Raw genomic sequence first — 12,109 nt, forward strand, 5'->3', positions numbered from 1 at the left:
CTTTTAAAAAGGGCATCCGGCCCTCTGCTGCAGGGCTCGCTTAGTTTGGGAGGAAACTGAGTTGAGCAGTTCTCACTGGCTCCAACCACAGGCTGCTGCTGGGGTGAGGCGAATGCCAGCCAAGCGCTGGGGGTCCCGACCATGGTGCACTCACTTGGAGAGGAGTCTGGCTAAGCCAAGGGAGTGCACATCAAGGGCACCACAGGCTTTCTCCCCATCAGCAGTTTTGTTTGGGGTCTCTTTCCTCTGCCCTCAGTTTCCTGAAAGGGTTTAGGTTCTGAAGGCCCCTAAAATTGCCTCTCACCAAGGTCACCAGTTTTTTGTATTCCCTACCCGCTTTCCAACAACATGCCCTCATGATGCAGTATAGAAATGAGTCCGTTTTGTTTTACAATTAATCTGTTATATGGTTCATTTAGGTTTTATGTACTTCTTCTGCACGTGTTTTATTTTACTACTTAAAAATGTTTTTTTAAACAGGGCAGGGATGGGGAGTGGGTGGGAGAAAGCAAATACATCCCGAAGCCATCATCTAGTTTACAAAATGTTCCTTTGTCAGACAAGAGCTCTCACCCCTGGAGAGTTTCCCCACACACGCCCCTGACATGTAATCATTTGTTTACAAAAGGCACGTAGTAGCTGCTCAATGGATGCTTGCAGGTGAAATGAATCAATGAACAAAGGAGGGGATAAGATGAATAACTGGGACAGAATTAGAGCCCTTAGCGAGGAAAAGAAGCAACTCTGAAAAATCGATGAAAAGCACTGAATTAGCAAGGCCTCTAGACACACCACGATTGTTCCCAGGCCTATTGCTCAAACAGGGCACACCTGCAGAGAGGCCACCACGGAGCAGGGGTTCTTCGTCCAAGGTCTCCTCACCCACCCCCATTCATACCTGTTTGGAAGCAGCAGCCCAAACAAGCAGAAACTGCCCTTTTTTAAAGGTCATGGGAAACCAAGGTGAGCAGCCTGGAAGCCCAAAACACGTAGTCCTGGTTGTCCCCACAACACAACATCTCTCCCAACTGAGGTCCTGTCCCTTCCGCATCTGCACAAAGCCAGTTGGGGAGGAGGGGCAGAGGCTGAAAATGAAACCAGACCCTTCTTGGGAGGCTCACAGCCTCAGCTCTCGGCCCAGTCAGGGCAGGCCACACGTTGTTATGGTTTCTCCCCCCAGCTGGGAATCAGCAGGGGGTTTGTAAGGAAACCACATTAATTAGGAGAAAGCAAACCTGACAGTCACTCACCCCACCAGTCCTTTCTCCTGGTTTCTCTTGCTGCTCCCTCCCATCATGGTCTCTACCAGATCAGTTCTCTCCACCTTCCTGCGCCTTTTCACTGCTTCTGCTCATTCATGGTGAACATCTGTGTGGCTCTTGGCTCTGACCCACTCTTCTTAAGAGAGGTGGGAGGAAGGCTGGAAGAACACATTTATCCACAGCTGGGACCAAAACTTCCTCAGCCCCGAAGCCATAGACAGGCTGACCCGCCCATGGCCTCCTAACTCTTGCCTTTGCTCTAGCCTGAGCAGGCTATCCTGTTGGCCAGAAGCGGGTTGAGGGCTCAATCCCCAGTGTGGGGTGTGCAGGAGGCAGCCTATCAATGATTCTCTCTCATCATTGATGTTTCTGTCTCTCTCTCCCTTTTCTTTCCTCTCTAAAAATCAATAAAAACATTTTTTTTTTTTTAAAAAAAAAAAAAAAAAGGAAGCTAGTCATTAGACCAGATCATTTCTGCTGGGAGTTTTAAGTTTGTCTTGGCAAAATAAACATTTCTGGATTTGTCTCTTGTGAATGTTGCCCTGAATATCTTCACTTGGACAGGTTACTTGGGACTTGTGTTACTTCCCAATTTAAGAATAGGGTCCAGGCCAGCCTTGGGCAAACTACGGCCCGCGGGCAGGATCCGGCTGTTCTATCCGGTTCTCTTGCTCTCCCCTCCGCTCCTTTACTTTGAATTTATATTAGTTCAAACAAACACTCCATCCATGCTTTTGTTCCGGCCCTCCGGTCCAGTTTAAGAACCCATTGTGGCCCTCGAGTCAAAAAGTTTGCCCACCCCTGGTCCAGGCCCTAACCGGTTTGGCTCAATGGATAGAGTGTCGGCCTGCGGACTGAAGGGTCCCAGGTTCGATTCCGGTCAAGGGCATGTACCTTGGTTGCGGGCACATCCCCAATAGGAGGTGTGCAAGAGGCAGCTGATTGATGTTTCTCTCTCATTGATGTTTCTAACTCTCTATCCCTCTCCCTTTCTCTCTGTAAAAATTCAATAAAATATATATTAAATAAAGAAAGAAAGAAAGAATAGGGTCCAGGCCCAGCCAGCGTGACTCAGTGGTTGAGCGTCGACCTATGAACCAGGAGGTCACAGTTCGATTCCCGGTCAGGACACATGCCCAGGTTGTGGCTCGATCCCCAGTGTGGGGCGTGCAGGAGGCAGCCCATCAATGATTCTCTCTCATCACTGATGTTTCTATCTCCCTCTCCCTTTCTCTCTGAAATCAATAAAAATATATTTAGAAGAAGAAGAGGAAGGTAGTCCAGGGTAAGAGGTCGAGGAAAAAAGGAAATGTGTGGAAACAAGGAGGCTGGACTCCTGAGGAGATGGGGTGGAAAGAAGATTTTGTCAGGATAAGAAGTGCTCATCAGCCTCCCTTCTCTCATAGATGTGTATACAGTGTCATTGCTGCTCTTCACGTTCCAGGATTGATACTAGAACTGGAAATAATTCTTCACATGCAGAAGAGTGACTCTGCCAACAGCCCCAGAAACTCTGGCTCTTGAAAAGCCCTTCGACCCAGCCGGGGAGCTCCGTTGATCAGAACATCATCCCTATACACCAAGGTTGTGGATTTGATCCCCAGTCAGGGCACATACAAAAGCAACCAAGGGTGCATATATAAGTGGAACAACAAATCATGTTCTCTCTCTCTCTCTCTCTCTCTCTCTCTCTCTCTCTCTCTCTCAAATAAATAAATAAATAATCTTTTTTAAAAAAAGAAAAGGCCCTTCAATTGGGTGGCAGCTATCATTTTCAGCCCCCAGAAAAGAGCCCTCACTCCCTTTTATTCCACAGCAGTTATATTTTTCAAAAATCTACAACATACCCAACTGGGGAGAAGGGTATATGAGACTCAATGATGAAATAGAAGATACTATATTTGCACTTGGGAATTGGTTGAGTAAGTTATGGCACTTCCAGACCATGAAATAGTATATAGCCATTAAAAATGGTGATAAAGGACCAATGGAACCAAATAGAAATTCCAGAAACAGATCCACACCAGATAAAAAGCATTGGGGGGAAGTATATTTTTAATATATTTTTATTGATTTCAGAGACGAAGGAAAAGGAAGAGAGAGATAGAAACCTCAATGATGAGAGAGAATCATTGATTGGCTGCCTCCTGCACACCCCACACTGGGGATTGAGCGAACAACTGGGGCATGTGCCCTGACCTGGAATCAAACCATGACCTCCTGGTTCATAGGCTGATGCTCAACCACTGAGTCATGCTAGTCAGGCAGAAAGTATAATACTATATAATAAAAGGCTAATATGCAAATTGTCCCCTCAACCGGAAGTTCAACCGGGAGTTGAACCAGGGGCAGGGCCAGCTAGCCAACCACCTGCAGCCCCTCCCCCACCAGTCCCACCACACCCCGATTGGGGGTGGGCCAGCTGGACCCCACCAGTGCATGAATTCGTGCACCAGGCCTCTAGTATTTTTAATAAATGATGCTGTGTCAGTCAGATATCTCTAAAGAAAATAAATGAATCTTAATCCCAATCTCAGGCCACATAATAAAGCAATTCTAGATGAGTTTAGCTCTAATATGAGAGGTAAAACAATAAAGTCTTTGGAAGAAAACAGAAGAACACCTTCATGAGCTTAAAGGAGGAAAATATTTAAATAATAAACCAAAAATGCCAACCATGAAGGAAAAACCTTATAAATTGCACTATATTAAAATGTAAAATACTGCTTATCAAAAAATATACTACAGATGAATGAAAAGGCTATCCACATAGAGGGAGACAATATTTGCAGCACAGATATCCTACAAAGGACAAGTATCCAGAATATATAAAGAACTTCTACAAATTAATAAGAGAAAAACAGGCAACCCAATATACTAGTAAAATGGGCCAAAGACTTGAACAAACATTTTAAAACGAGGATATCTAATGGCTCATAAACTGATTCACATTTATTAGCCATAAAAGAAACATAAATTAGATACACAATGAGAGCGTATACACATTCACCAGAATGATCAAGATAAAAAGTACAAAAAATACCATAATACAAAAAATATTGCTAAGGATGTAGAGCAACTGGAACTCTCATATACATATGGTACCAGAATAAACTGGTGAAATTGCTATGGAAAACAGTTTGGCAGTATCTGCTAAAGCTGAGTATATACATACACTATAACCCAACAGTTCCACTCCTGGATATGTTCCTGAGAGAAGTTTGTGAGGTCTGATCAAATAATTGAATTGATACCCCCTCCTTAGGAACTTACCTTTAGACCACTTCACAACCAACTTTCCTTTTCACTAAGACCACATTCCACTTGCTAAGACCACATTCCACTTGCTAAGACCATTTCCCCTCCGGACCTTTCCAGGATCCAGACCCACCCAGAGAATTCTCCACCCAGAAAAAGTTCACCTAGAGTCTTAAAACCTCTGATTCCCTCTCCTGGGGTGCTGGCACCATTTTGGGGCTCAGCCCATCTGGTATCCAGATGACCTAATAAATTTATAATCCCTTACCACTTTGGCCTCATGCATTCCTCCTTCGGTGACCTTAACATTTGGTGCCGAAACCCAGGAGGGTTCCATGGGGAAAAGGATCCATCGCCTCGGCTTCAGTCACCGCAAGTTTGCTACTTGGAGAGCAGTAGGCATTGGCAGCTCGTCCTGGGCTTACCTCTGAATCCTACTCGGGTGACATGATTGCTGGCATCCATTAGGCCTCCCTCCCTTATAGGCCCATCCAAACCATCCAAGGAGGGTGCCAGATCGGGAACCTCTCCTTCTCCATTGCTGACCCTCCAGCCCACACCGGTGAGTGACATTCCACAATTTCCCTCATCTCGAGTCTTCTGCCTACTCACTCTCAGTGACTTCTTGAAAGTCCTCTCATCTTGAAAGTCCTAGTACTAGGCCAGAAGACTCCTCAGCCATTTGGCTTTGGGTCCTTATGGATTGGGGACTCCCAGTTCAGAGGGTCACCCCTCATTTCTTGTGGTGATGTGTTTAGCAGTAGGGACGCTTGCCCTAAACAGTCATCTTTGGACTTGTGATCTGTCACTCACCCTTCCTCTCTCATGGGCCATGCTACACTCCCTCTGCATGCTCCTGGGGGAGATCAGGCCCAAGTGCATCCATAATATAAACTAGATAATAAGTCTCAATGGCCTGAAAACAGCACTTTCAATTTTAACACATTGCCCAATTTAGATAATTGCTGTCACCACAATGGAAAATAGTCAGAGATTCCCTACATCCAGGCCTTTTTCACCCTTCAGTCCCAACACCTCTCTCTGTCAGTCCTACTCTAGCTATCAGATCCTTCTCCTTCACACAAAACATCATACCCCTAACACTTGTGATTCTGAAATCTACTTTTGATCCAGAAGACCACCGACCTCCACCCACTTAAACACCCCCTCCCTCATCTGCAGTAGATTCCCAAAACCCAGACCCTCCTAACCAGCAACCACCTTCTCTCTGGCCCCTGAAAGCCCAAATCCCAAGAACGTGAGTTTCAATACAGCCTTTTCCCACCTAACACTTGCTCTTAGGCCACCCAAAGACCACCTTCCTCAACAGCCACTTATATTCCTGCGTCCATTCTACCCCTGAGGGTGGTAGCAGGAACTGAGGGTATTGTCCGGGTACCCATCCCACTTTCCATGTCCGACCTTACACAGATTGAGAAGCATCTAGGATCTTTTTCCACTGACCTGACCACCTTTACTAAGGAATATGAGTACCTGACCCAGTGCTATGACCTGACCTGGCATGACATCTGTATCATCCTATCCTCCTCTTTAACCCCAGAGGAGGAGTACTTCTGGCTAGCAGCTCAGGACCATGCTGATACCCTCCATAGACAGGAGGCAATGGCCAACCAGGTTAGCAATGATGCAATCCCCTGAACTGACCTGAGATGAGACTATCAGGTTAATTCTCCAGGCTTCGGCTCCGTAGCCATATAATCACCTGTCTCATTGCCAGACTCAAAAAGGCTGCCCGTAAGGCAGTCAACTATGGCAAACTTAATGAAATCACTCAGGGCCCTCACCCAGCTCTCTTCCTCTCCCACCTCACAGAGGCCTTACAGAAATTAACCTCCTTAGACCCCACCTCCCCAGGAGGACGCCTTCTCTGAACCCCCACTTTATATACCAATCAGCTCCTGACATACGTTGTAAACTTCAAAAAATAGACACAGGTCCACAAACTCCTCAAAAGACCTCGCTAACCTGGCCTTTAAAGTCTTTTATAAAAGAGACGAGGAGACCCAAATTAAAAAACAAAAGCAAGATTAGGCCAAGGCTGAGGCCCAGAAGGAGGCTTTTCAAGTCCTAGCCACCACCTCATGAATCCCAAGCGAAGTGCCAGTCCTCCAACCAAGGGTAAGTCAGGAGCTAAGCCTCCTCTGGGCCCATGCTTCAAATGCAACAAGGAAGGACACTGGGCCAAGTTCTGCCCCAACCCGAGACCCCCATCTGGACCCTGCCCAAGGTGTGGAAGGGAAGGCCAGTGGAAATCAGACTGAAGTCTGATTCCTCCAGATTGGACCTCAGCCACTCCAGTAAGGGCGCCCTCTGGACCCAGTTTGGAGCTTCCAGACCTCCTGGGACTGGCCACTGCCCAGGCCCTGACAAGGCACCACAGACTTACATCACCAGGACAGAGCCTCGGGTGACAAGTAGCAGGTAAGCTGATCTCCTTTTTAATCAACACTGGGGCCACTTTCTCTGCCCTCCCCGAATTCACTGGGACTCTTGTCTCCTCCTCAGTCTCTATTATGGGCATTGACAGACTAGTCTCACAGCCATTAACCATCTCACCTCTACACTGCATCTTACTAGATCCCCCTTTATCCACTCTTTTCTCATTCTACCTCAGTGTCCAACCAGGGCTACTGCGCATCCCCTCATAAAGCCCCGTTGTCCCAAACCACAGTCACCTACCTCAGTTTCACTCTTACCTCTCAAAATTGAGCTATTATCTTAGACCATAAATACATTATCTCCTCCATAAATGTCCCCTCCTCTAGACAAGGAATACTCTTCTTTCTTGGGTTTGCTGGATACTTTCGCCTCTGGGTTCCCAACTTCAGTCTTTTCACAAAGCCCCTCTATGACATGGCAAAGGGACTCCTCACTGAGCCTTTAGATCCCAAGGCCAGCATTCTCACCCCCTTTAATGCTCTAAAAACTGCTCTCACCTCAGCACCTTCTCACACACACCCCTTCCCAAAGAACAACTTTCTTTACTGTAAAATTGCAAATGCTTACTTAGCAGTTCTGCTACTATCAGAAGTTGAACTCATTATCACCCAAACCTGAGCATATTATCGCTAAGGAAAATGTGGCAGTTTTAAATCCAAGTGAGTAGAGGCCTAGGAACAGGCTGCGGAGCCTATGCCATCCTCCCCCAGCCTTTTCTTCAGCCTCATATGCCTATACATAACTTTCTAAAGTCTTTGGTAACTTAAAGGCTTTGAGCATTGCTGGGTTAAATGACAAACATCTAAATATTTTAAAATAATATAAAATACTGAAACATTGATTGCTAAACAAGTTTTAAATTTGCCTGCTCTTAGCTTTTATTACAGAAGGTCTCTTGTACTTTGTTGAAGGTATATTTTCTTAAAAGTAAGAGTGTGTTTAAAGTGTGTTCATAAATGTCAATCTAAGAAATGCTGATTATTTGTGAATGGGTACAAAGGTTTGTGAAAGTTGTAGAAAAGTCACCCTGACATCCAAAGAGACCCCTTCTCTCCTAGTAAGCTATAGCAACCCGGCTCAGCCTCCCTCCTGTTGCTTATGTCCTTAGATTGGAGCCTAGACTTTATTTCCACCGCTCATTCACAATCCTGGACACTATCATTGAAAGCCTCAACAGGTCTTCTTGCTTGGTATTTAAGAATTTCTCTCCCCTTTTCTAGCCTTTTTAAAAGTCATACACTGCAAAGGACACCAAGTCAGGAATGATCCCGTAATACAGGGAAATAACAACGCAGACCAGGAGGTCAAGGCAGCAACTCAGAGGAAGCTTCCTTCTCCCCAACTCTTAGCTGTACCTCATATAACACCCAGATACACTCCAGGGCAGGGGTGGGCAAACTTTTTGACTCGAGGGCCACAATGGGTTCTTAAACTGGACCGGAGGGCCGGAACAAAAGCATGGATGGAGTGTTTGTGTGAACTAATATAAATTCAAAGTAAAGGAGCGGAGGGGAGAGCAAGAGAACCCTCCGCTCTTTCAGCTCCGCGGGCCGGATAGAACAGCCGAACGGGCCAGATCCGGCCCGCAGGCCGTAGTTTGCCCACGGCTGCTCCAGGGGAACTTCAGTCCCTGTTAGCTCTTGGGGCTACTCAAGAAGATCCATGGTTAAAATTTCAGGGAAAATATATCCTTCCCCAGGTACAGACATGTGATATCTTACAAGCTATTCACAATTCCCTACATATAGGATACAGACTGCTTCTACAACTCCTAAAACCCCTCATCAGATGTCCTAGCCTAGCCTCCCTACTGTAAGAAATCACCAATACCTGTTCTGCTTGTTACTTATTATCTCCCCAGGGACAGGTTAGACCTCCTTCTTTCCCCACTCACCAGGCAAGGGGCCAAATCCCTGGACAAGACTGGCAAATTGACTTCACTCACATGCCCCCTATTAAAAGAACCAAATATCTCTTAACTGTAGTAGATACCTTCTCAGGCTGGGTAGAAGCATTCCCCACTATGTCTGTAAAGTCCTCCGAGGTCACACATTCAGTATGTCATTCCCAGATTGGGACTACCCACTTCATTACAATCAGATAATGGATGTGTTGCATATCTCAAATAACTCAACAGGTCTCCTCCACTCTGAACATCCAGTGGAACTTACACATCCCCTACCAGCCCCAATCTCCAATCTTCAGGCAAGATTGACAGATTCCTTAATTAAGTCTCACCTAACTCTCAAAACTAAAAAACCTTAAACAACTCTCCTACCTGTAGCCCTTCAAAAGTTCCTAAATACCAAATGCTTCTAGGTAATTATCCCACAGCCCAGGTAAATCAAGCATCCCTTCTCTTCTGTACTTCTATTCAATCTCTTACTAAGGTAGCTCCTTCCTCCATCCTCGTCACAGGTCCTATCACTCTATAATCACTCTATACACCCCACTAATGGCCCAAGCCTCTTTATGCTTTACAAGATCACAGGGCACTATATCAATAGGTAATCTCCCATCATCAGTTTGCAACACCACAGTTAATCTATAACTACCAAACGGCCATTGGTCCCAACAGGTTTCCCGGAAGCCTGGTTATTTCCTACAGCCCGTCCATTTTACTTCTTATCCAACCATCCAGGCCCAAGGCTTCAAGTGCTCCTTTCCTTCCCTTTCATTTTCCCTTGGATAACAGCCCATTCTAGCGTTCCCGCCCACTTTCACTGCAATAGAATCTCAACCATTCATCTGTCACCTCTCATTGGTAGCACCATGGCGACTACCCTCTTGGCTTGGAGCATGGAACCAGGAAAAGGAACCTCATACCCTTTAATCCACCTCTTCTCCCTACACCTTTCAGTTTGTCTCCATGATCGAGGATTCTTCTTCCTCTGCGGGGAGAACACATGCATCTTCTGCCTCCTGACCAACTGGACAAGAACCTGTACTCTCATCCATCTCTCACCCAATGTAGATGTAGCCCCCAATAATCAGTCTTAACCTGTCCCTGTAACCCATCAGATCCAATACAAAAGAGTCCAGATAATCCCTCTCCTCATAACCCTTGGTATCTGAGCAGGTGTCAGGACTACCATAGAGGGCTTAACCACTGCTCTATCATATTTTGAAATCCTGTTTCAGGACCTACAAGAAAGCCTAAATGCCATTGCCAAAAGTTTAGTTCAAATTCAGGATCAGATAAACTCACTAGTGGCTGTCACCCTCCAAATCAGAGAGGACTAGACCTCCTAATGGCAGAGAAAGGGGGTCTATGCCTCTTTCTGGAGGAAGAATGTTGTTTTTATGTCAATCAGTCTGGCCTAGTCAGGGACGACACCCAATAATTAACAGAAAGGGCCACAAAGATTAGAGAACTTCAATCAAATTCATGGGATTACTGGCTAAAGAATATAAATTGGTATACCTGGCTACTTCCCTTCATAGGACCATTAATATTCCTATTCCTCATCCTCGTTTTTGACCCATGTATTCTGCACCATTTTTCATCTTTCCTTCAGGACCACTTTCAAGCCCTCACCAATCAGTCTCTTAGGGAAACCTTGCTGCTGCAACCTTTCGCACCAGCTGTGAGGAATCTATACTGTGTTCCAGCCAACTACAATCAAAGTCCATTCCCCTATGATCTTGACATCCCCCTCAGCAGGAAGTAACTACAGAAGATATGACCTTCATCCCTATTCCATAAAACAAAAAGGCTGGAATGTTAGGTCTGATCAAATAATTGAATCAATATCCTGTTCCTGGAGAACTGCCCTTTAGATCACTTCACAACTGACATTTCCTTTGGTTTAGACCACATTCCACTTACTAAGACCATTATCCTTCCCCTCTGGACCTTCCCAGGATTTGGACCCGCCCAGAGAATTCTCAGCCCTGAAAAAGCCGCCTAGAGTCCTTTAAAATATCTGACTCCCCATCCCTGGGTGCTAGTGCCCTTTGGGGGCTCATCTCATCTGGTATCCAGATGACCTAATAAATCTATAATCCTTCTGACTTTGGCCTTTTGCATCCTCCTTCAGTCACCCTAACAAGTTTGTTCTTGTGTTCACCAAAAATCATATAGGAGAATGTTCATCACAACAGTATTTATAATAGTCCCCACTGGAAAGTATCCAAATCCTATCAACAAAAGAGAGGATAAACAAATTGTAGTGTAATAACAGTGGGACATTATACAGTAATCAGAATGAATTAATGGTAGCTATATATAACAATATAGGTGAATCTCATAAATATGAGGAGCAAATGCAAGCAGACACAAAAGAGTACATGCTATAGAAGATTCTATTTATATAAAGTTCAAATACAGGAAAAAGTAATTTATGGTGCTAAAAGTCAGAATAATGATTACCTTTGGGGTATGGGTAGTGTCTGGAAGGGGACACCAGGGAATTTTCTGGTGTTCTACTTATTAGTGTGGGTAGTGTTTCCCTTTGTGGGAATGTTCTACTTGTTGGTGTTGTTAGGGTCACCGAAGGAGGAACACACAAAGTGGTAAGGGAGTATATATTTATTAAGTCATCTGGATATCAGATGGGCTGAGCCCCAAAATGGCACCAGCACCCCAGGACAGGGAGTCAGAGGTTTTAAAGGACTCTAGACAGGCTTTTTCTGGGTGGAGAATTCTCTGGGCAGGTCCAAAGCCTGGGAAGGTCCAGAGGGGAAGGATAATGGTCTCAGCAAGTGGAATGTGGTCTTAGCAAGTGGAATGTGGTCTAAGCCAAAGGGAATGAGGGTTGTGAAGTGATCTAAAGGTCAGTTCCCAAGGGGAGGGTGTCTCAATTCAATTATTAGATCAGAACTAACAGGTGTGGGTAGCTTCCCTTCATGAAATTTCACTTATAACTTGTGTACTTTCTAATATAAATTATTCTTTAATCCTATATAATAAAAGGCTAATATGCAAATTGTCCTTTCTACCGGGAGTTCAACTAGGGGATGGGGATGGTCAGCCAACCACCTGTGGCCCCTCCCCCCCATTGGCCTGGCCCAATGGGCCCAACTGAGTTGGGCCAGCAGGACCCCACCTGTGCATGAATTCGTACACCAGGCCTCTAGTTTAAAATAAAATTTAAGGTTAATTTTCTGAGGAACATCTGGTCTCACAG

The sequence above is a fragment of the Plecotus auritus genome, assembly GCF_963455305.1.
Source record: "Plecotus auritus genome assembly, chromosome: 4".
In the NCBI taxonomy this organism is placed as follows: Eukaryota; Metazoa; Chordata; class Mammalia; order Chiroptera; family Vespertilionidae; genus Plecotus; species Plecotus auritus.